This window comes from Rattus rattus, chromosome 3 (genome assembly GCF_011064425.1).
Source record: "Rattus rattus isolate New Zealand chromosome 3, Rrattus_CSIRO_v1, whole genome shotgun sequence".
NCBI classification, from domain to species: domain Eukaryota; kingdom Metazoa; phylum Chordata; class Mammalia; order Rodentia; family Muridae; genus Rattus; species Rattus rattus.
In genome coordinates, this window is record NC_046156.1 from 155389548 (window position 1) to 155411165 (window position 21618).

General features: G+C 47.2%; 1 pseudogene; it reads right to left on the bottom strand.

Moving 5' to 3' along the window:
• Positions 1-16354, bottom strand: part of LOC116895972 — a 107054-nt pseudogene extending 90700 nt beyond the window's left edge.
• Between the last annotated feature and the right edge of the window lie 5264 nt (positions 16355-21618).

The window sequence follows — 21618 nt, forward strand, 5'->3', positions numbered from 1 at the left end:
ACATCAAAGGAGGAAAAGCCATCTAAGCCTAGGGCAGCAACCGATGTGGCAGTTCCACATGGTGGAACCCACAAGAGGATTCCGTGGGTGTCCGACTCCAACAAGGTCAGCCCACTCCTTAGTTAACATCAGCTCATTTATCTCAAGTTGGGAAAACAAACTTCTTCCAAACGTGCTGTGAGAATGATCTGCTCAGTGATGCAGCTTGGCTTTGAGAACATCTCTGTTCTTTTTTTTTTTTTAAAAAAAAAAAAAAAAAAAAAAAAGAGAACATCTCTAAGCAGATGCTGTGTTCAGTCATTCTTACTCATTCGTTCTTATCCTACAGTCAGGGTCTGGACTTCCCCTGTATTCTCCACTGTCTTTTGTCAGCATTTGTGATGGCCCGACGTGTTTCACTGATAAGTTGAGTTTGACGTCTAGACTCACAAAAGTTTGGAAATAGAGGAATATTCATTCCAGGGGCAGGTAAACATGGACCAAGCAGGATGGTGTTGAGAGCCCTTGTTCAATAGGATGGGATGCAGTGAGCTGCCATGGGGCTGCCTCTCACACAAAGCAGTTGCAGAAAATCATTTTCCCTCTTCACAGCTGCTAGGATTCTTTCCTGGCTTGGTGTGTGCGTGCGTGCATGTGTGTGTGTGTGTGTGTGTGTGTGTGTGTATGTGTGTGTGTGTGTGTGTGTAGGGTGGCTTCCTTCATCCGTTTCCAGTCTCCTTCTTCCCTGACGTTCTTGCCACCTGAGTTGTAAACATTGTTACTGTCAGAGTCTCTGCTGGCCCTCACAGCCCGTTATCAATATGGTAGGTAGGCTTACCCACTTATCCTCAACAGCAAACTGAAAACAACCACTATAGTGAATGGCAGAGAAGCGAGGTTTAATCAGTACAGACACACTGAGAAGAGGAAGGAAGAAACCTAGTGACCCCTCACACTCATTCTCAGTGTCCTGACAGGAGGCTTAGGTTTAGGTAGAGAGTGAAAGCTGTGCACAGCTGAACAGTTCTGTTCAGGACATGCCCACGACCATCACTGTTTCAGCTTCATTATCCTGAAAGGTGGTCCGATGGCTTGTCTCTTCCAGGCAGACAAGCTCTTCCTTGGCACCAGGCTTCAGCCTTTTCCTCCTGCCAGCATGGGGGAAGGTTCAGTCTCTCGGGGCCAATCACTCAGTGGTCTGATAGCCAATGGAAGTGCCTTTAAAAATATCTCTGCTCCTGCCAGGATGTCACTCACATTCAGCACGGGATCACGTGGGGTCAGCGCGGCAATGGTACAATGAGGGCTGGACTGCAGAGGAAAGGAGGATGGATTCGAGCATCAGAGAGCCCTGGGATGATCCCTGTGTGACAGTCAGCACAATGGCATTCTTTCTGTCACTGGTTCAGAGGTCTGGAGCGCATACTGTATACAAAATGCAGGGATGCAACCATAAGGCAGTTCTTCCTGGGAGACACAGCAAACAGCTTGAGATCCCTCTGGAGTTTCATTTGCAAGTCTTTCTCAGTGTGACTTAAGTCAGTGACTCATCTGATGACAGAGTGTGGCCTGGGCAGGCTAGTCACTGAAGGCTAGCCACGGAATCTCTGGGGTCATTGCCTTCCTTGTGCCCCCACATGGTAGGAAAAGGAGGACTACCCAAATCCTGCAAGAGCCTCCCAGTTAGTTACTCCTTTGAAGTACAGGAGCCTGGGATCAAAGGAAATATTTTCTTGGACTCAGTATTTGTTCTTGATCTGCTACAAACCTTAATTTAATTAGCAGCATAAACTTTGCAAAGACATTGTTTTCATAACTTGGTTTAAATGGTGCCATTTCTTTTTGTTCTAAGTAGTTTGGACCAAATATGGGAGAGATATGAACGAACACTATGGACTATGTAATATTTCTGCCTTATGACTATTTCCAGTGGTACTCACCCAAATTTGTAAGCCTGTCACACTTCCACGAGTAACGAGCAGTGGTGGGAAATATTTTGGATTCAGCTATTGACTTGTGTTCCAGAAAGGCAAGCTTCCCAGATTCCTTGATGCTTGAAAAGGTAGTATTTTTGGAAGGAGTGTGCTAACATTGTGACATGGTCCTTAAATCAGGCATTTTATAAGTATTAACTCGTTCAATCATTACTGGGGTCTGTGACACAGGTGTTCCTTTTCTAGGTCATCTAAGAAATCAAATGGATTTCTCATGCTCACATGATCTAGATTTTAATCTGTGAGAGCATAGGCCAAGTCCTGTGTGGTTCAGTGGGTTCTGGTGCCTTCTGACCTTGGGGAAACTTCCAGGCTATTTCTCTTGAGAACTGAAGAAAAAGTCATCCTGGAACTTAACATTTCTGCAAAGCTACACACACCCAAACTGTGGTCTCCGGGGAGGGTGGCCTTTGACCTTACCCTTACAAGAAAGTGTGTGTGTGTGTGTGTGTGTGTGTGTGTGTGTGTTTATTATGTATAGCTTGTTATGTGTTTATTATATGTACTTCTCAGTGTGCATGGGTATACTTGTGTCTCAGTTACTTTTTTATTGCTATGCTAAGACACCATGACCAAGTCAACTTCTAGAAGGAGTTTATTGTTGTTTACAGTTTCAGAGGGTGAGTCCATAGCCATCATGGTGAGGGGTATGCCACCAGGCAGGCAAGCGTGGTACTGAGCAGTAGCTGAGAGTTTATAGTCGAGACAACAACCATGAGGCAGAGAAAGAGAGGAGGGTATTTTGTATCCATCTATCTTCCCAGAGTCTGCATTCATTGTGGAGACCGTCCGCCATAAGCATTTGCTTTAGGGTGGATCCCATGTGGAGATGGAGCCATTGCTGGGGCAGATTTCATTGACCCTGACCAATGTCTTCTAGAACCTGTACAGTTGTAGACGTGGGCAGTCTTTTGGGTTGGTCATTTGAGTTCACCGGATCCCACAATGGATGGTTTCATGCCTCTGGTAACAAATGACATGGTAAGACCAGGAGCTAAAATTGGAGCCCACTGCTTGTCTTTTCCACTGTCCTTTTCACTTTCTAAAAACCTCCTGAGATTTTGTAAGATGCTGCTAGCATGAATGGTAATGTGTTCTTTTTCAGTCAGGGCATGCTCTTAGAAAAAGACAACAAATGGAGAAAAATAGTGAGGGAAGGAGGGAGGAGGAAGAGGAAGGGAGGAGGAAAGGGAGGAAAGACAGGGGGAGGAGGAAGAAGAGAAGGAAGGGGGAGGAGGAAGAGAAGGAGGAAGATGAAGGAGGAAGAGAAAGAAGAGGAGGAGAAAAAGAGGGGGGAAGAGGAGGAGGAGGAAGAGAGGAGGAGGAGGAGGAGGAGGAGGAAGAGGAGGAAGAAGAAGAAGAAGAAGAAGAAGAAGAAGAAGAAGAAGAAGAAGAAGAAGAAGAAGAAGAAGAAGAAGAAGAAGAAGAAGAAAACCATGTTCTACATTAGCAAAACTTCTAATATGCAGGCCAGTATCTGCTCCATGCCCCTAAAGAGAGGTCAGTTCTAATATCTTAGGCTCCCTCAGAATTGCCTTCCTTCATACATAAACATAAACAAACAATCAAAAGAAAAACCTCACAGGGCCTTTTTCTTTAAGTAGTCCGCAGTGTACAATCCCCCGAGTTGGTCTGAGTTTTTTGAAATCCATGGACTCCAAGTGTCTCCCTCCCTCAGCCCCTCTCATCCCCTCTACTGTCACCGTTTCTTTAGCTGAGAAATTTCTAAGCTTCTTACTAGAATTTGCTGCATGAGGTTAAAACCTTACTAAGTAAAATGGGATCTTGGCATAATCAGTTTTGTTTTAGAGTCACATTCAGAACAAGTTACAATGAAATAGATTGCCTGGCAATGAGGCCTAATCGTTTCTCTGAAATCTTAATTGAAATGATTACTCAGAGGAATTTTGCCAAACGAATACCATGCAATTTGTAATAAATACGATTCCAGGGTGGATTAGGACATCAGAACGACATGGTGGGCGAAGGGGATGTGCTTGCAACAAACTTGACTCTTCCTTCGCTCCCTCCCTCTTTCCCTTCTTCCCTCCTTCCCTTCCCCCTTCCTTCCCTTTCTCTCTTCCTTCTTTCCTTCCTCTCTTTCTTCCTCTACCTCTTTCCATCTCTTTCTTCCTTTCCATAACTACTAAATACAGTTATCACACTGAGCGGATGTTGCTGGCTGTTGAAACTGGACAACGGACACAGAGACTAGCAATGTTCTGTCATTCTGTTGTATGTGTCTGACACTTTCAGTAACAGTGAAAGACAATAATAGTGAACCACAATAGTGGTTAGAGTCATAAGTTTATTGTAGTGGCTCAAGGTGACCTGCACTCCTTAGGAATGCTAGCATGGGCCTAGATCTTGCACAGAGATAGAAAATAACCTACTGCCATTTCTTGAGGTCTAAGCCATCTGGCAACTCTGGTAACCCCCTCAGTTACACAGAACCACCTGCTGGGACAGACCCCCTCCAGATTAAAAAAACCGTTGCTGCATTTCCCTCAAAAATGCCTTCTTCTTTTTAAATCTCGTGGCAAGGATGTTCTGGACAGAAAGATCCGCCCCCCCCCCGAAAAAATCCTGAAAAAGAAAAAGCAAATGATGGGCAAGAAGAAGGATTTATTACAGCGTTAGTGGCGCTAGCATTGCATGGCCGTTCTCAACTTTAAGGAGCTGCCCCGGAGAACTGAACAGAATTAGGGAATGGCCTTTAATTAAAAAGCATTTTCCTTGGAGACTCTTTTCCAAAGCCTTCACCTAGAACCTTCGAACCACTTCACAGTTTTACTATGCTCCAGCCTAGCAGGGGCCGGGCATGGCTGCAGGGGCTAGGCATGGCGGAAGTATAAGGTGATCGTGGTGGAGAGAGTCTGGTACACGCTTAGCGGCTGCGTGAGGGAGGCAGTTCTCAAATAGAAATCTGACCAAAGAGACGGACAGGAGACAGAAGAGCAGGCTGAAAGCAGCGATCCCGAGATGACGCATGTGGCTGCCCCGTACTTCCTTCCTTTCCCAGGGGCTGTGATACGGTTGGAGGCGTTTGCACGTCTGTAATTCCTAGCTCTTGCTCTTTGCTGGCATGCCTTGTACCCCAAATAAGCGACGTGTTTAATTAACCTACTAACTCCAAGCAAACTGTTCTGGTTTGGATTTTCCAGGGAAAAGAGGAATGTACCCTAGACAGATTATTTACCTCTCCTGCCGCACCAGGGTCAGCCTCCTAGAGCAGCTAATTCTCCTGTGAGGCCTGGCAGCTCTAGGCCACCAGCAGTGGGGACCACGGGTCCTTTTTTCTTCTTCAGTCTTTGGCCCCTTCATTCCTCCTCTACCTTGGTTCCCACCCACTGGCCCTGGAGTGCTACAGTGTCCTGACATCTCCAGGGAGAGGGAAACAACAGGACTCTTGAGGTACCCTGAGGGCTGGTGAGTTGTACTGGGCCTGCACATTCTTGTCCTCCCTGAGCAGCATGGGAGTCCTGCCATTCCTCAGCTGTCCCCCCCCAACCCCCGCGCGAAGCCCCTCCCTTCGCAGCAGCTTTTTCTGGGTCTTTCCTAGGGGATGCCTGGTACTCTTGTTCCTGAGGGGTCTTTATTCCACAGGGAGTAATCCCTTCACTGTCCCTATTCTCCTGGAAGTCCCTTCTGTGGACTCTCTTTGACCAACTCTCCTCCACTCTGTTGGGTATGTGCATTTATCCACAGTCACTTCCTGTCTGCTATGCTCCTTGTTTGGAGCAATGAATATACTCTGTTGAATCTTTGATGCTTTGTGATTTTTCTTGAATCCCTCCACCCTTGCTATGTGTGGGATTCAGGTGACTAGCTCTTGTCACCTCCAATTCAATTAAGGTGTGTGTGTATGTGTGTGTGTGTGTGTGTGTGTGTGTGTGTGTGTGCAAAGTGTGCTATGGTGGCCATGAGGACAACGTTCAGGAGTCATCCCCTTCCTTCATGCAGGTTCTAGGGATCAAACTCAAGGTGTCAGAGTCTTGACCTGTGCTGACAGCATCTGACTCCCAAGCTATTTCTCATGGGAGTTCCTGCCTTCCTTACTCCCAGGACACACGGCTTCCACACAGGTCTCTTCTACTGCCTAGCAATCGCCTAACTCCAAACACAGTAGCTTCTCATCTCATCTCGTTTCCCTGCTGGGGGGAGGGGGAGCTTCTGTCCCATCCATTGCATCCTTATCTTCCTGTGACCTCATCCTGCATCATCTGTCTTGTCAGGGACTTTGCTGTCACTGAGATCAACTGTGATGTGTCTGTGATTCATCTTGCCCGGGTGTCATGCCTATTCTGTGGTTATTTCCATCAATTACTCCATTATATGAGATTGTATGGGGCCAAACCACTCCCTAAAGCTACTTTTCTAACTCCCAAGCTCAATGATGACATGTGGAGAAGCTGGTTAATCTACCACTCACCAGGAGACTAAGCCCTAGGTCACCAATGCCTTCGATCAACCAGTGTGAGTTTCATAGGAGATGTGATCGGTGGTGGGTTGGGGTGGGGGGGTGAGATGGCACTTTTCGTCAAGATTTTTACTGTCTGAATTGTGTGTCAGGTTTGGATAAGAAGTGGCAGAGACCCTGTGAATTGTGGGAAAAAAATCAGCATGGGTTTGTATTTCTATGTGCTTCTTCAATTACTGTTTAATTTTATTCAGTACTTTCAGAAATGCTTGTATGTTTCAACTCTTCAGAAGCTCACAGGGATAAGGGATTCTGCTGGGGAGGTTGATCCTAGGGACATTATCCTTTAGGTCCAAACCCTAAGGCAGGACTCATGTTGGAGACAGGCAGTGGGGACACTGAGTACCATCAGCACAGTGATACACCTAGAAAATTGGCTACTGACCTTCCCATCTCAGGAACAGGCGGAGGCAGGACACTAAGGGAGAATACTTAGCCCTGCTTGTTCCTGCTCATTCCAATTCAGGGGCAGGGTAGCTTTTTCTCAGAATGGAATTAGGCAGAAGGAGGGATTCTTGTATGTGTCAGAACAGGAGAGCATGACAAGGTCCTTGGATGATTCTATTTGAGATTTATGACTTCTCAGAAACCAGAGCCATTTCTGTCTAAGCTGTGCGCCTAAACGCATTCTAGGAAATACCTCAGTAAAATGGTGACTTTGTCCCTTTGTGAACACTGTAGATTCGCAGCTACAAATCCGGATGGTACAGTCTACTTCACACATAGGCTATACGATACAACTTTCCGCTTCTGGGTTGCAGCCGTGAAGCATTTAAGCACACCATGCTATGGGTAATGGTAACCCAATGGGGATGTGACTCTAAGAGGATAAACTAGCAACACCAAAGGAATTTTTCGGTTCTGCTGCCTCTCACAGGACCACTGTTACATCTGCCTGACACCCGTCCCCCACCAAGGCCTCACACAACACAGAAGAGCTCCTAAAGTCAGCTGCTTATTTATCCATTTATTATCTATCTATCTATCTATCTATCTATCTATCTATCTATCTATCTATCTATCTATCTATCTATCTATCTCAAGACAGGGTTTCTCTTGGTAGCCATGGCTGTTCTGGAACTTACTCAGTGGATCAGGCTGGCCTTGAACTCAGAGTCCTGCCTGCCTCAGTTTCTTGAGTCCTGGGATTAAAGGCATGCACCACAAAGTATCTGTATGACAGAGGGAGCTAGGGATCCTTTCTTCTGAGTTCCGTAACATGGGGGATTCTTCCTTTGCATCTCAGAGATCTGTTATCTTTATGTTCTGTTTTCTCTCCCTCCCTCCCCCTCCCTCTCTCTGCCCTCTCCTCCCTCCCTCCTCCCTCCTCCTCCCCTCCCTCCCTCCCTCCCTCCCTCCCTCCCTGGTGTTTTTTTTCCCTGTATAACAGATTGAAGCTAGAATTACGCCCTTGCTAAGGCACTACTCTGCCGATAACCTGTATGCACAGTCCAGATGCTGTATCTTTCCCTTCTTGCCCACTTAAGAATAGGTAAGATCACAGCAAATACTCGGGGTGATTCAAGGGAGCACAGTGGTTTAAAGCACCCAGCAGACTGTGTAGTTTTTAGGTCTTTGAGGAGATCTGCAAAGTCACACACATGGCTACAGAAATCACCAAGAGTTGTTGTTGACTTGGAGAGGGAGAAAGTCAATGCTCTGTACTAAAAAACGATGGGGGTTGATGAGAGAAAGGGAGGGACAAACACAGGGAGAATGTCCCAGGACCTCGTGTTAATTAAAGGTCTCTTCACAGGGTTCCTCTGTTCCATCGGCTTTTTCTGACTTTGGGGTTAGTGTCCTTAGGCTGCCAGAACAAATACCACAAGCCGGGTGACTTAAACAACAGAACTCTATGTTCTCAAAGTTGCAGCGGCTAGGGTCTAGAATCAAGGCCTGGGAAGGGTCAGTTCCAGGGGCTTCCGGGGATGGTTCCAGGGGCTTCCGGGGATGGTTCCAGGGGCTTCTCGGGATGGTTCCAGGGGCTTCTCGGGATGGTTCCAGGGGCTTCCGGGGATGGCTCCAGGGGCTCCCGGGGATGGCTCCAGGGGCTTTCAGGCACTAGCCGGTCACCCTTTGCTCCTGACTGCTGGGCTGTCACCTGTCCCCGGTGCATCTTGTTTTATAGACATGCCACCCCAGCCTCTGACTTTGTTGCTCCATGGCCTGTCCCTCTTTATCTCTAAACGTCCTCTGCTCAGAAAGACGTCAGTCCCTCCGGACCAGGACTCTCCCAGCTGACTTCCTCTAAACTTGATTACATCTTTCCAAAGAGCATCACACAAGATTTTGACGCAGTTTGGAATGCTGTCTTACACTTAGCTCTGACCAAGTGAACAGAAATGTTCAGTCGGCCCCAGGCACCACGGGGTGGGGTTTCTAATGGCAGGGAAGCCCAGCATGCAAGCACACATGAACTTTGTAGAAGATTTCTGTCCTGGTTTCCATTTGCCTTCTCCTAGCCCTTGGTATTCAATTCCTAGTCTGAGAATTTATTTTTAGCATAATGAATAATTTATGTTTTGAAAATGACTAATGAAAAAGAAATCAACCACTTTGGACTGGATCAGAGCATGAGTGTCTGGTCTCTGGCCCTCTCTTCACTTTTCTTCCCATTTGTCTGCTTCGTCTGGAAGGAAAGTGTCTACTTGACCTTTTTTTTTTATCCCTGTCACACGACCCCTTCCACAAGTAGGTTCTGTCCTCTTCGGGGGCGCACATGCGACGCATTATGAAATTAAACTTCTGCTACTCCTAAATCTCACTTTCAAGTGTCTGCGAGTTGCCAATGTTTTCTTGTTTTCCCAGCGGTAGTGGAGTCGGGGATGGGGATAGGATGAGGGTGGGAGCAGCATGGCACAGAGTAGGATGTTTTTTCGTGATATTTTGGGCCTGAAGCCTTGTGCACATTCTTGGGATGGTTCGGTTTCCGGAGCACATACACAGTGACCTTACTTAGTTTCGGGCCAATCCTGCTCGCTTGAGTCAGCTACTTTTTAGCAACTGCGGCCAGAAAAATGCAGTTTTTTTTTTCAGAAGTGCCTTCTGAAATCGTTTTTCTGTGTTACGTCAGAGAAACAGTGGCATTTCGTTTTCCAGAAACAGTTCCTTTTCTGCATGTTAATAAAATGACCCGCGTTACCCAAATTAGGGGTTTTGAGTTTGTTCTGGAGCTTTTTTAAACTACAGCGCCTCCTAGCGGGCACTTTGTGATATTGATGCTTGTTCTGGTTGAACAGTTTTTCTCCAGGTTTCCAAAAAGTTTCTGTGAAGCTACTACAGAGAACCACATGGGGTGGATATTTCATAAATAAGCCAAAAAGAAAAGAAAGTTTTATGGGATTTTAAAAATATTTTAGCTGTTTTCTTTCATTTTACCATGTAATTAAAAACAATTTCTCCGAACTCACCACTAATATGGACAAGTATTTGGGAAGAGACCCTTGAGTCTCTGGTATGGTATACAGATGCCCCTTTAAAGGTAATGTCCTTGAAACCAGAGCTCAGGGGTTCATCGTGTGTAAGGGGATGGTCTAAGAGAAGCATCCTCCTGAGTTATAGAACTTGTTCCCTACTGGCCTCGGCTTGTCAAGGGCTCTTATGGGGTGGACTTCTGAGACCCCTGGAACCTGGGGGACTGACTGCTTGGTTAATGTCCCCACACCAGCACAGAGCCTTTTATGAATCCCTACGGACAGCTGGAATGTGTCCCACCTTCAAGACCTTATAGGAAAGATCCCATGGCCTCCAAGGAAGGACATTTACAGATCCCCGGATTCACTGACTAAAACCACTTGGTTGGAGTTTCCCAGGTGACTCTGAGGTTGATAATTAGCCCCAGAGAGGCAAAGGGTAATCGGAGGCTCACTGAGCCTGCAAGGGTACGAGCCATGCAACCCCAGGCTAAGTGTCAGAGGGTAGATAGGGTGACCTGGAACTCCAAGCCTGTCACATTGGATCCTAACACTTTGAGATCCAGTAATGCATCAGTCACCCTGTGCCTCATAGGATAATGGCATTAGTGTGTTTACCTGTCGTGAGCGGAATAAAAGCCAGCAATTTTCTTTTTGAGAGTCTTTGCTGGACTGGAATCTATTTACTTTTTTGTTCAAGCCTTCTTTTCCTTGGGCTCATACATTTTTTAAAAATATTTATTTATTTATTTTATGTATGTGGGTACACTGTCACTGTCTTCAGACACACCAGAAGAAGGCATCAGTTTTCATTATGGATGGTTGTGAGCCACACCATGTGGTTGCTAGGAATTGAACTCAGGACCTCTGGGAGAGCAGGCAGTGCTCTTGACCACTGAGCCATCTCTCCAGCTTAGGTTCATACCAGTCATCCCGTGCTTAAAGGTTTGATTAAGCTCAGGGCACTAAGTGCTCCATGTGTAAGTGTGAGGGGCTGAGGTCAGAACCCCGGAGCCCATGGCAAGTATCTGTGATCCCCCTGCTTCTAGGGAATGATGGAAAGCTGAGGCTGGAGGATGCCCAAGAGCTCACAGGCCATTTGGCTTCTTGCTGGATGCAACAGGGGACAATAAGAGGAGACTGTCTCAAAGGAGGGAGGAGTCAAGGACCACTACCAGGAATGGTCTTCTCTGACTTACACATCTACACATGCTTCCCTCTTGCACACAAACATGCATACACATGTCCACGACCATCACTCCGCATATGCGTACACTCAAGATAAAAAAAAAGAATTAGATTCTGTGGTTCTTCCTGTGGAGTCCCTGTGGGAGGGAGCTGTGTGATGGGGGTGGGGGAGGACGGGGAGGAGAGGGAGGCAGATATCGGGATGTAAAGTGAATAAATAAAATAAAATGAAAATACTACGAAACCACATTAAAATGAGGTTTTATTCTAAATATATATGTTCAGCTTTTCCTACACTCGACGGCCTTCGGAAGCTTGTTTCAGGGAGGCTACAGTTCGCCATGGTCGATACAGGATGGCTCTTGGGGTTTGTGCTGCTCTATCTCCAGTGCACACAGCCGCTGTCTTTCAGCTGCTGCTTTACCTCCTGACCTTCTGCATTAGGTTTTTTTTTTTATTTAAAAAACTAATGTGTCTACTGGTTTTGGGTTGTGGCAGTGTAAAGAGTTGAATGATGACCCCTCCTCACCAGTTATCCCCAGCCCGATCTCCAGAATATATGGGCATTTCCATGTTTGCAGACATATGAGTTAAAGCTCTGGGGATGGGGAAGTTACTGATCACTTGTGTGGGACCTAATGCATGACAGGTACCCTCTTAAAGACATGTGTATGTGAGGAGGAGGAGGAGGAAGAAGAGGAGGAGGAAGAGGAGGAGGAGGAGGAGGAGGAGGAGGAGGAGGAGGAGGAGGAGGAGGAGGAGGAGGAGGAGGAGGAGGAGGAGGAGGAGGAGGAGAAGACTGGTTTGATGCATCGTGAGCCCGGAAATGCTAACAGCCCAGACATGCTGACAGCAGGCAGGAGCTAATAAGAGGCAGGGGACATTTCCCCCAGCACAGCCACGCTGACACCTTGACTTCTGGCCTACAGGCCTGGAGGAAGTTATATCTCATTCTGAGACTGCATTCCTCACACTTCCTGATATACAACAGCCAGTCACGGTTTTCTTAGTTAATGCTACTTCCAACTGCTAACATTAGAAAACTGGTTCGCCAATTATCTGTGTCTAGCACTGGAGATTGTGGGATTTTACCAGCTAGCTGAAAAGAAATGGATTTATTTTAGCATCACACAGTTTGGAAGCAAATGCTAGGGAAGGTAGAGAACGGATCAAGAGCCCATGTATAGCTGTGTAACCCTGAACGTAGGGTTCCGAACAGAACTGTGTCATGTGGGAGAGAGCAAAGACTGCACAAAGCTCTACCAATTCCTGTGTACGTGCTGTGGGTAACTACACTCACAGGTCACTGTCACAGGTCAGGTCAGGGTGCTATGTGCTCTTGGTACATACACTCACAGGTCACCGTGCTGTGTCCTGGGTGGATACACTCACAGGTCACCGTGCTGTGTCCTGGGTGGAAACACTCACAGGTCACCGTGCTGTGTCCTGGGTGGATACACTCACAGGTCACCGTGCTGTGTCCTGGGTGGATACACTCACAGGTCACCGTGCTGTGTCCTGGGTACATACACTCACAGGTCACCGTGCTGTGTCCTGGGTGGATACACTCGCAGGTCACCGTGCTGTGTCCTGTGGTCACTCGCAGGTCACCGTGCTGTGTCCTGGGTGGATACACTCACAGGTCACCGTGCTGTGTCCTGGGTGGATACACTCACAGGTCACCGTGCTGTGTCCTGGGTGGATACACTCACAGGTCACCGTGCTGTGTCCTGGGTACCGTGCTGTGTCCTGGGTGGATACACTCACAGGTCACAGTGCTGTGTCCTGGGTGGTGTCACAGGTCACCGTGCTGTGTCCTGGGTAGATACACTCACAGGTCACCGTGCTGTGTCCTGGGTGGATACACTCACAGGTCACAGTGCTGTGTCCTGGGTGGATTCACTCGCAGGTCACCGTGCTGTGTCCAGGGTGGATACACTCACAGATCACCGTGCTGTGTCCAGGGTGGATTCACTCGCAGGTCACCGTGCTGTGTCCTGGGTACATACACTCACAGGTCACCGTGCTGTGTCCTGGGTGGATACACTCACAGGTCACCGTGCTGTGTCCTGGGTGGATTCACTCGCAGGTCACCGTGCTGTGTCCAGGGTGGATACACTCACAGATCACCGTGCTGTGTCCAGGGTGGATTCACTCGCAGGTCACCGTGCTGTGTCCTGGGTACATACACTCACAGGTCACCGTGCTGTGCCCTGGGTGGATACACTCACAGGTCACCGTGCTGTGTCCTGGGTGGATTCACTCGCAGGTCACCGTGCTGTGTCCTGGGTACATACACTCACAGGTCACTGTGCTGTGTCCTGGGTGGATACACTCACAGGTCACCGTGCTGTGTCCTGGGTGGATTCACTCGCAGGTCACCGTGCTGTGTCCAGGGTGGATACACTCACAGATCACCGTGCTGTGTCCAGGGTGGATTCACTCGCAGGTCACCGTGCTGTGTCCTGGGCAGGTCACCGTGCTGTGTCCTGGGTGGATACACTCACAGGTCACCGTGCTGTGTCCTGGGTGGATACACTCGCAGGTCACCGTGCTGTGTCCTGGGTGGATACATACACTCACAGGTCACCGTGCTGTGTCCTGGGTGGATACACTCACAGGTCACCGTGCTGTGTCCAGGGTGGATACACTCGCAGGTCACCGTGCTGTGTCCTGGGTGGATACACTCGCAGGTCACCGTGCTGTGTCCTGGGTGGATACACTCACAGGTCACCGTGCTGTGTCCTGGGTACATACACTCGCAGGTCACCGTGCTGTGTCCTGGGTGGATACACTCGCAGGTCACCGTGCTGTGTCCTGGGTGGATACACTCGCAGGTCACCGTGCTATGTCCTGGGTAGATACACTCGCAGGTCACCGTGCTATGTCCTGGGTGGTCACTCGCAGGTCACCGTGCTGTGTCCTGGGTGGATACACTCGCAGGTCACCGTGCTGTGTCCTGGGTGGATACACTCGCAGGTCACCGTGCTGTGTCCTGGGTGGATACACTCATAGGTCACCGTGCTGTGTCCTGGGTGGATACACTCACAGGTCACAGTGCTGTGTCCTGGGTGGATTCACTCGCAGGTCACCGTGCTGTGTCCTGGGTACATACACTCACAGGTCACAGTGCTGTGTCCTGGGTGGATTCACTCGCAGGTCACCGTGCTGTGTCCAGGGTGGATACACTCACAGATCACCGTGCTGTGTCCAGGGTGGATTCACTCGCAGGTCACCGTGCTGTGTCCTGGGTACATACACTCACAGGTCACCGTGCTGTGTCATGGGTGGATACACTCACAGGTCACCGTGCTGTGTCCAGGGTGGATTCACTCGCAGGTCACCGTGCTGTGTCCAGGGTGGATACACTCACAGGTCACCGTGCTGTGTCCTGGGTACATACACTCACAGGTCACCGTGCTGTGTCCTGGGTGGATACACTCACAGGTCACCGTGCTGTGTCCAGGGTGGATTCACTCGCAGGTCACCGTGCTATGTCCTGGGTGGATACACTCGCAGGTCACCGTGCTGTGTCCTGGGTGGATACACTCACACAGGTCACCGTCACCGTGCTGTGTCCTGGGTGGATACACTCGCAGGTCACCGTGCTGTGTCCAGGGTGGATTCACTCGCAGGTCACCGTGCTATGTCCTGGGTGGATACACTCGCAGGTCACTCGCAGGTCACCGTGCTGTGTCCTGGGTGGATACACTCACAGGTCACGGTGCTGTGTCCTGGGTAGATACACTCGCAGGTCACCGTGCTGTGTCCTGGGTGGATACACTCGCAGGTCACCATGCTGTGTCCTGGGTAGCTATACTCACAGGGACTGCAACAACCAATTGCTCCTCCCTATTAGAGCAATCTCCTGTCTAATTCTTTGATTCATTCAAGAATTTATTCGGTTTATCCAATGAGTTCAATTAAGAGTTAAATTGATTAACTACATTTAGCTCATTACATGACGGCACCATTAAACATATTCAGGGGGCTTGTCCCTATGACTCAGCGTCTTTTTTCTTAGAGAATTTTGGGCCTAGCCGTCTGTAGCTCCTGAACTTTGTGAAACTCTGTCCCGAGGCCCCTTTGGTTCAGAATGGTGTCACTGAAACAAAATGAAACCATAAGGCTTACCAACATACATGCAAACGTTTAAATGCTATTATGCTTTGATGCTGAAGTTTTTTAGTGTGTTAAAGGGAAAGTAAGATTTCTTTTCAGATGTATTGATAATTAATCAGTGCTTGCCTTGGTCATCAACTGCCATCTAAAGGCACAGTGTGTACTTTGGGCAGGGTCCCTTTGTCACAGCGGGTGCAAATCCCATAATGTGGAATCTTGTTTCTGTAATTAAAATGTGTTTGAGGGATTAGGTAGATGGCTCAGTGGTTAGGAGCTCTGGTTGTTCTCTCAGTCTCCAGGACTGATTCCCAGCACCCATGTGGAGGTTCACAACTGTCTACGACTCCAGTGTCAGGAGACCCAGCAGAGAGAGAGAGAGGGGTAGGGGAGGAGGGAGGGGGGGAGGGGGAGGGAGGGAGAGGGGAGGGGGGGGGAGAGATTTAGGATCTACATATGAGAGAAAGTATGTGAAATGTTTCTTTCTGAGTCTGTTTTGTTTTCCTTAATAAGATAGTTTTCAATTCCATCCATTTTCTTACACATGACCTAATTTTATTTTTCTTCATGGCTGAAATCCCCTCCACTGTGTCTACAAACCACACGTTTATTTTGTTTGTGGGGGTGGGGTGGGCACATGTGTCATTGTGTGCACACGGCAGTGAGAGAACAACCCAGGAGAGTCAGGTCGTTCCTTCTACCATATGGGTCCCTGGGATTGAACTCAGGTCTTCAGTCTGACGGCAAGCTTCTTTACCCACTGAGCCATGTTGTCGGCCCTTTTGATTATATAAAAAAAAATTATAATAAGCATTCTGAGTGGGTGAGATGGCCTCTCAATATAAACCCTGATGACGAAAGATCATGTATCTATTGATTATATATTGAGTCTTTTATTTCATCCAGAATTTTAAAAAGGCTACTTTTTCTAGCTTTTGACTGATATTTAAGCTAAAATATGACAGGTGTCCTTTAAAATATAACAATACAAGGGAAAGGAAGAGAGACACCACCATGCTACCTGGGGCAGTGCACACGCTCCTTGGCCATGTAATGCAGACTGGACACGGTGCTGTTGTCTGTGTGTGGTGTTGGGAATAGGTACTTTGTTGCTGCCCGTTTTGTGTTGCATTGGGATAGACCTGCATCTCTGTGGAGTCCACACTCCGCACAGTGCCCATACCCGTAGGCCTGGTTTCCAAGATCCTAAGAGTCTGGACTCTACCCAACTTGGAGGCCAGTTGATTAGATATCTCCCCCAGGACTCGAAGTGTACAATAGCATCTAGATTTTGATCTAAATGGATTACTCACCACCCCCATCCCTAGAATGTTATATTTTTGTCTTTGTTGGATTTTTTCACCTGCCTTTGGCATGCCCAACTAGACAACCTTGCCTTTTGGAGGAAAGCCAGGCAAACCGTATCTCCCCCAGAGTCAACGTTTAAATGTCAATCCCCCAGTGAGAACTCATTTCTCTGATAGAAATAGTATTGTTTGGGCAATGATTACAAGTTCCTTTCACGTACAAGTATTTGTTGTTTAAAATTCCATCAATTCTATCTTATCTCTGCCATTGGATTGGAAACTCCCCACTGAAGAGCTCATGTCTTAATCACTTGTCTTCGTCACTGTTCTATTGCTATGATGAGGCACCATGACCACAGCAACTCTTACCAAAGAATGCACTTAATTGGTGCTTGCTTACAGTTTCAGGGGTTTAGTACATCTTTATCACAGCAGCGAGTATAGTGGCAGACAAGGAGACACAGTGCGGGAGGAGTAGCCAAGAGTTCTACACTGGATCCCCAGGCAGCAGGAAAAGCGAGCCACTGAACCTGGCCTAGGCCTTTGGAACTTCAAAGCCCACCCCTAGTAGTGCATTTCCTTTAACACGGACACACTTATCCCAACAAGGCCGCACCTCCTAATCCTTCTCAAATAGTGCCACTTCCTCAGCATTCAAATATATGAACCTATGGGGGCCATTCTTATTCAGAGCACCACATCCTCTCTTCTTATATGACAAGCCTCAAGGACTCAACGTGCTATCTGCACATTGGTCAGTAAATCTCTACAGAAAAGCTTGAGTGCAAAGTAAAGTGCTCTCCACATCCGTCTCAGCGTTCTTCCTCCTTCCTAGGTCATTTCCCCACATTCCCAGCTGATGTTCCTGGACAGTTCCCCTGGGTCCTGTTTTCTTTTATTAGCTATCGGCTTGTTACCTGGACAGGTCTTTTATGTAATTTCTGGTATTGGAGTCGGGTGTACTCAGTGGAGCATGGCGACACATAGCTGTAATGTTAGCACTTGGTTACCCTAGTTACATGGTGCGTTTTGACTGGCCTGGCATCTTGCCTCGACAAATAAAAATAAACAAGTCAGCAAACAGAGTGTTCCGATAGCTTCCTAGCCTCCCCCTCTTTTATCCTGGTTATAGCATGTCAATCTTTATGTTGCTTATGACTTAGTTCCCTGAGCCAGGTGGAATATATAAACTCATTTCTTATACAGGACGTTGCTACATCTCCTCTTGTTCTGGTTGAGAGTGTGAGCCTTTAACTGTTGAGTGATCTCTCCAGCCACTGTTCTCCACTGCTCTGTCGTCTCTGAGACCTATCCGTCTCATTTCCACATGTATATCACACTTATTGTCCGAATGCATCACATCACCCTTAGGTTTGTTTATCTAGTGTTGCTAGGTGCTGTAGCCTTGATCTAAAACGTCCCCAGAGGCCAGTGTCGAAGTCTGGGTCATCTGCCTGTGGTTTACTGGGAGGTGGCAGGATCTTTAGGAGTGAAGTCTAGTGGATATCAGGTCACGGAAAGAATGGGGTTATCAACTCTTTTGTTTCTAGACGCTGTGACATAGTTCCTCTGTGATGCCCTGAGCCATCAAGGGTTAAATGACCAGATGCTGGACGTAATCAAATTGTACAGTGAAAATAAATCTATCCTTAAAATAGCAGCAGCAGCAGCAGCAGCAGCAGCAGCAGCAGCAGCAGCAGCAACAACAACAACAACAACAACAACAACAACGAAAACAATGTATCCTTTTTTTTTATTGAATTTTTTTTTACATTTCAAATGTTATTCCCTTTCCCAGTTTCCTGGCCTTAAGCCCCCTATCCCATTCTCCTCCCCTTCTTCTATAAGAGTGTTCTCCTCCCCATCTACCTCCCCTTCCCAGCCCCCCCCCCGACATTCCCCTACACTGGGGGGTCCAGCCTTGGCAGGACCAAGGGCTTCTCCTTCCATTGGTGCCCAACAAAGCCATCCTCTGCTACACATGCAGCTGGAGCCATGGTTCTGTTCATGTATAGTCTTTGGGTAGTGGTTTAGTCCCTGGCATCTCTGGTTAGTTGGTATTGTTCTTATGGGGTTGTAAGCCTGTATCCTTCTTTTAAATGGACTATCTCAGATATTGTACTAAAGAAATGAGAAGCTGACTACCAGGCCACTCCAACCTTGCCGAGGCCCTGCCGAGTTTTCTCCTGTTGCTCTGTGTGGGGCAGTGCCCCTTTCAGAGGGAGTATCTCCTTTCTCTTGGTCTTGACTGCATTGACAGTGTCCTTAAAAAGAAAAAGAGCTAAAGAGGCCTGGTTTTCCCTTTCTTATGAGTAGGTGTGGGATGGAGTGAGTGCTGGAGTGGGAATCAGTACCCTTTTGCATTTACCCTTCTATTCCTGATCCCACATCTCTGGAGGTCCTCAGCCTCTTCCCAGCATTGCTGGGCTTCTGAAATTTCAGGATGGAGTGCTTTCTCGGGATATTTCCTCTTGTGCTTGACACTCAGAGGGAGCAGCAGTTCTGGAAAAAGCTTTTCTATAACTTTCACTCCTTCTAGAGTATCAGAACTGTTGGACTTCGAGTTTTAGATCGATTTCCTTTTTACTCTTGTTTTTATTTATTTCCTTTAACTAACTAACTTATTAATTAATTTTTATTTATTTATTTGATTTATTTCCCAATATCAACCCCTCCTCTCCTCCCAGCTCCCCCTCATGCATGTTCTCTCCCATTACACCCTCCCCTTCTCTTTTGAGAAGGGGAAGACCCCCTTTGGGTGTCACCTCCCAGTTACCTCCACTAGACTCCCCCACCACACACTCATTCAGTCGCTGAGGGACTAGGCCTGTCCTCTCCCACTGAGGCTTTACTCTTGTATTCTGTATATCATTGTATTTGTTTTATTTCCTAGGATTTCCCCATGTTAATGACCTGATCATCTATTAAAGTCTGTACGTTGGCTATCGCACTCTAGCTCCCACATCTCATTACTCTCTAACAACTGTTTCAGGCTTTACTGTTCTTGTCTTAATGATTGTATCTCTTTTTCCTCTGCTATCTCAGAGGGCATTGCTATCTACCCAACCCCCGTGTCTCTAACTCCTCTGGAGGCCATACCCGCCACCCCCACCCTTGCTCCAGTTTACTTTAGTTCATATTACATGCTTTCTTTAATACCCGTGATCCTTGGCAATTCATTAAGACTAAGGTGCTTAAGAGCAATTTGCAAGCTCTAAGTGTGTGGGGAAGCTGGCCGAACCAATTTTATCTAAGAAGCAAATTAACCCTTTCATTAGGGAATGAGGTCGCCAAAGAAGCCTCCAGTCGCCTGCTGTGGGGAGCGTTGGTTTCTTATTGCTGGATGAAAATACTCACACAAAGCAGCTGAGAAGGAAGATTTATCTTGGCATAAATAATCCATGTGCACAGCCCATCATGGTGGCCAGTGCAAGGCTGCTGGTCACATTGCATCTAGTCAGAGGGTCGGGAGTTCACCTCACTTTTCCCTTCCCTTTTTTATTCCCTTCCTGATTGTAGCTCACGTGATGATGTCACCCACATTTGGAATGGGTGGCATCAATTTTCAGTTAACTCGATTTGCAAACTTCCTTATGGATATATTCAATACTATGTGTCTTAGGCGATTCTAGATTTTTTTCAAGTTGATAGGATGAACCATCACAGGGATATCTTGCTGGATGCAATCATATTGTAGGACATGTTATAAATGTCCTTCAGTCCCTAGGCTGTCTCAGGTAAGCCTTCAGTTTCAGGCCTATGCCTCATGCTCTCTCCTCTGGGCTCATCAGTGACAGTTACACCTGAGTGCAGTATAGTTCCTATCAAGGTAGGAACTGGGGAGCTGTAGGTGTTTGTCTCAACTGAAAGGGTCAGAGTGAATTTCTGCATAACCTTGGGCATTTCTTGTTTTTAAAGCCTGGACTGTGAAAGGGATCTGAGAGAGAGAGAGAGAGAGAGAGAGAGAGAGAGAGAGAGAGAGAGAGAGAGAGAGAGAGATTGAGATTCAAAGTCTCTGTGAAAGTGCTATCATGAAAACTTTTTTTTTCTTTTCTTTTTTTCGGAGCTGGGGACCAAACTCAGGGCCTTGCGCTTAGTAGGCAAGCGCTCTATCACTGGGCTAAATCCCCAACCCATGAAAACTTTTGCAAGGAAGTATTGCTGGGACTTGTCTGATTAGGTGGTGGTCACAATGCTTGATCTGGGTTAAAGGAACAAGGGGGAATGCAAGTCAGTGGCTGGGTCCACTTGCTAACATGCGGACTTTCAAGACCGTATTAAGAACAAGTGGACATGAGTTTGCATTCTTTGAGGTCTTGCAAAGATTCAAAGGGACTTACAAATATTCTAATTTGACACTGAACAGGCCTTACTTTGTCACTGCCCTGGCATGGGTCAGGAGTGTACAGTTTCCCATGTCAGGTGCTGAGAACTCAGAAGAGGAAACTCATTCAATCAGTTAAAGAGATTAGAATGCCCTTGATTAAGGATTTTCTTTTTATTCACTGTATTTAGCAAAGAAATGCAAGTCTCCTGAGTCACAGAGGCCACTAAGATAGCGTGGTATCACCAGGACAGGGAGCACTAATTGCTCTCTAAATATTCTTGAGAAAAATAGGTCAACGGACACTATTTAATCACCTGCCCCCTTCAATTGTTTTCTACACAGAGGACGCCTTAGCCTCTTTGTTGGATCCTAAATCCCATTTTAAGTCTTAGAAAAGTCTTAACACCTTGCAAAGAATGTTAGATGATACTTGAGTGTATTTTAGCTATGGCGACAAGACGAAAGAACAAATGAACAGCCATTGAGGGTATTGATGATTTAACAATTTTCCAATGGTCGCAATATACCATCTACAAAACACTCAGTCCAAAATGAGAGGTCTTTACCAAACCCCTCCCCTATAGGCTCAGAGACTGCAGAAGAGGTTGCAGAAAGATTGTAGCCAGAGGTCATGTATGATTTCAAGAAAAGAGTGACTTCCAGACACAAGAGGGCTGTTACACATATGAACTTAAAGAGACCGTGGCAGCATGCACAAGACTTACACATTAACGACAGACAGTGCCCCAGCACTAAAAGGAGAAAGTAGATTAGGGATCCCATCCCTAATCAAGAAGCTATTTGCATTCAT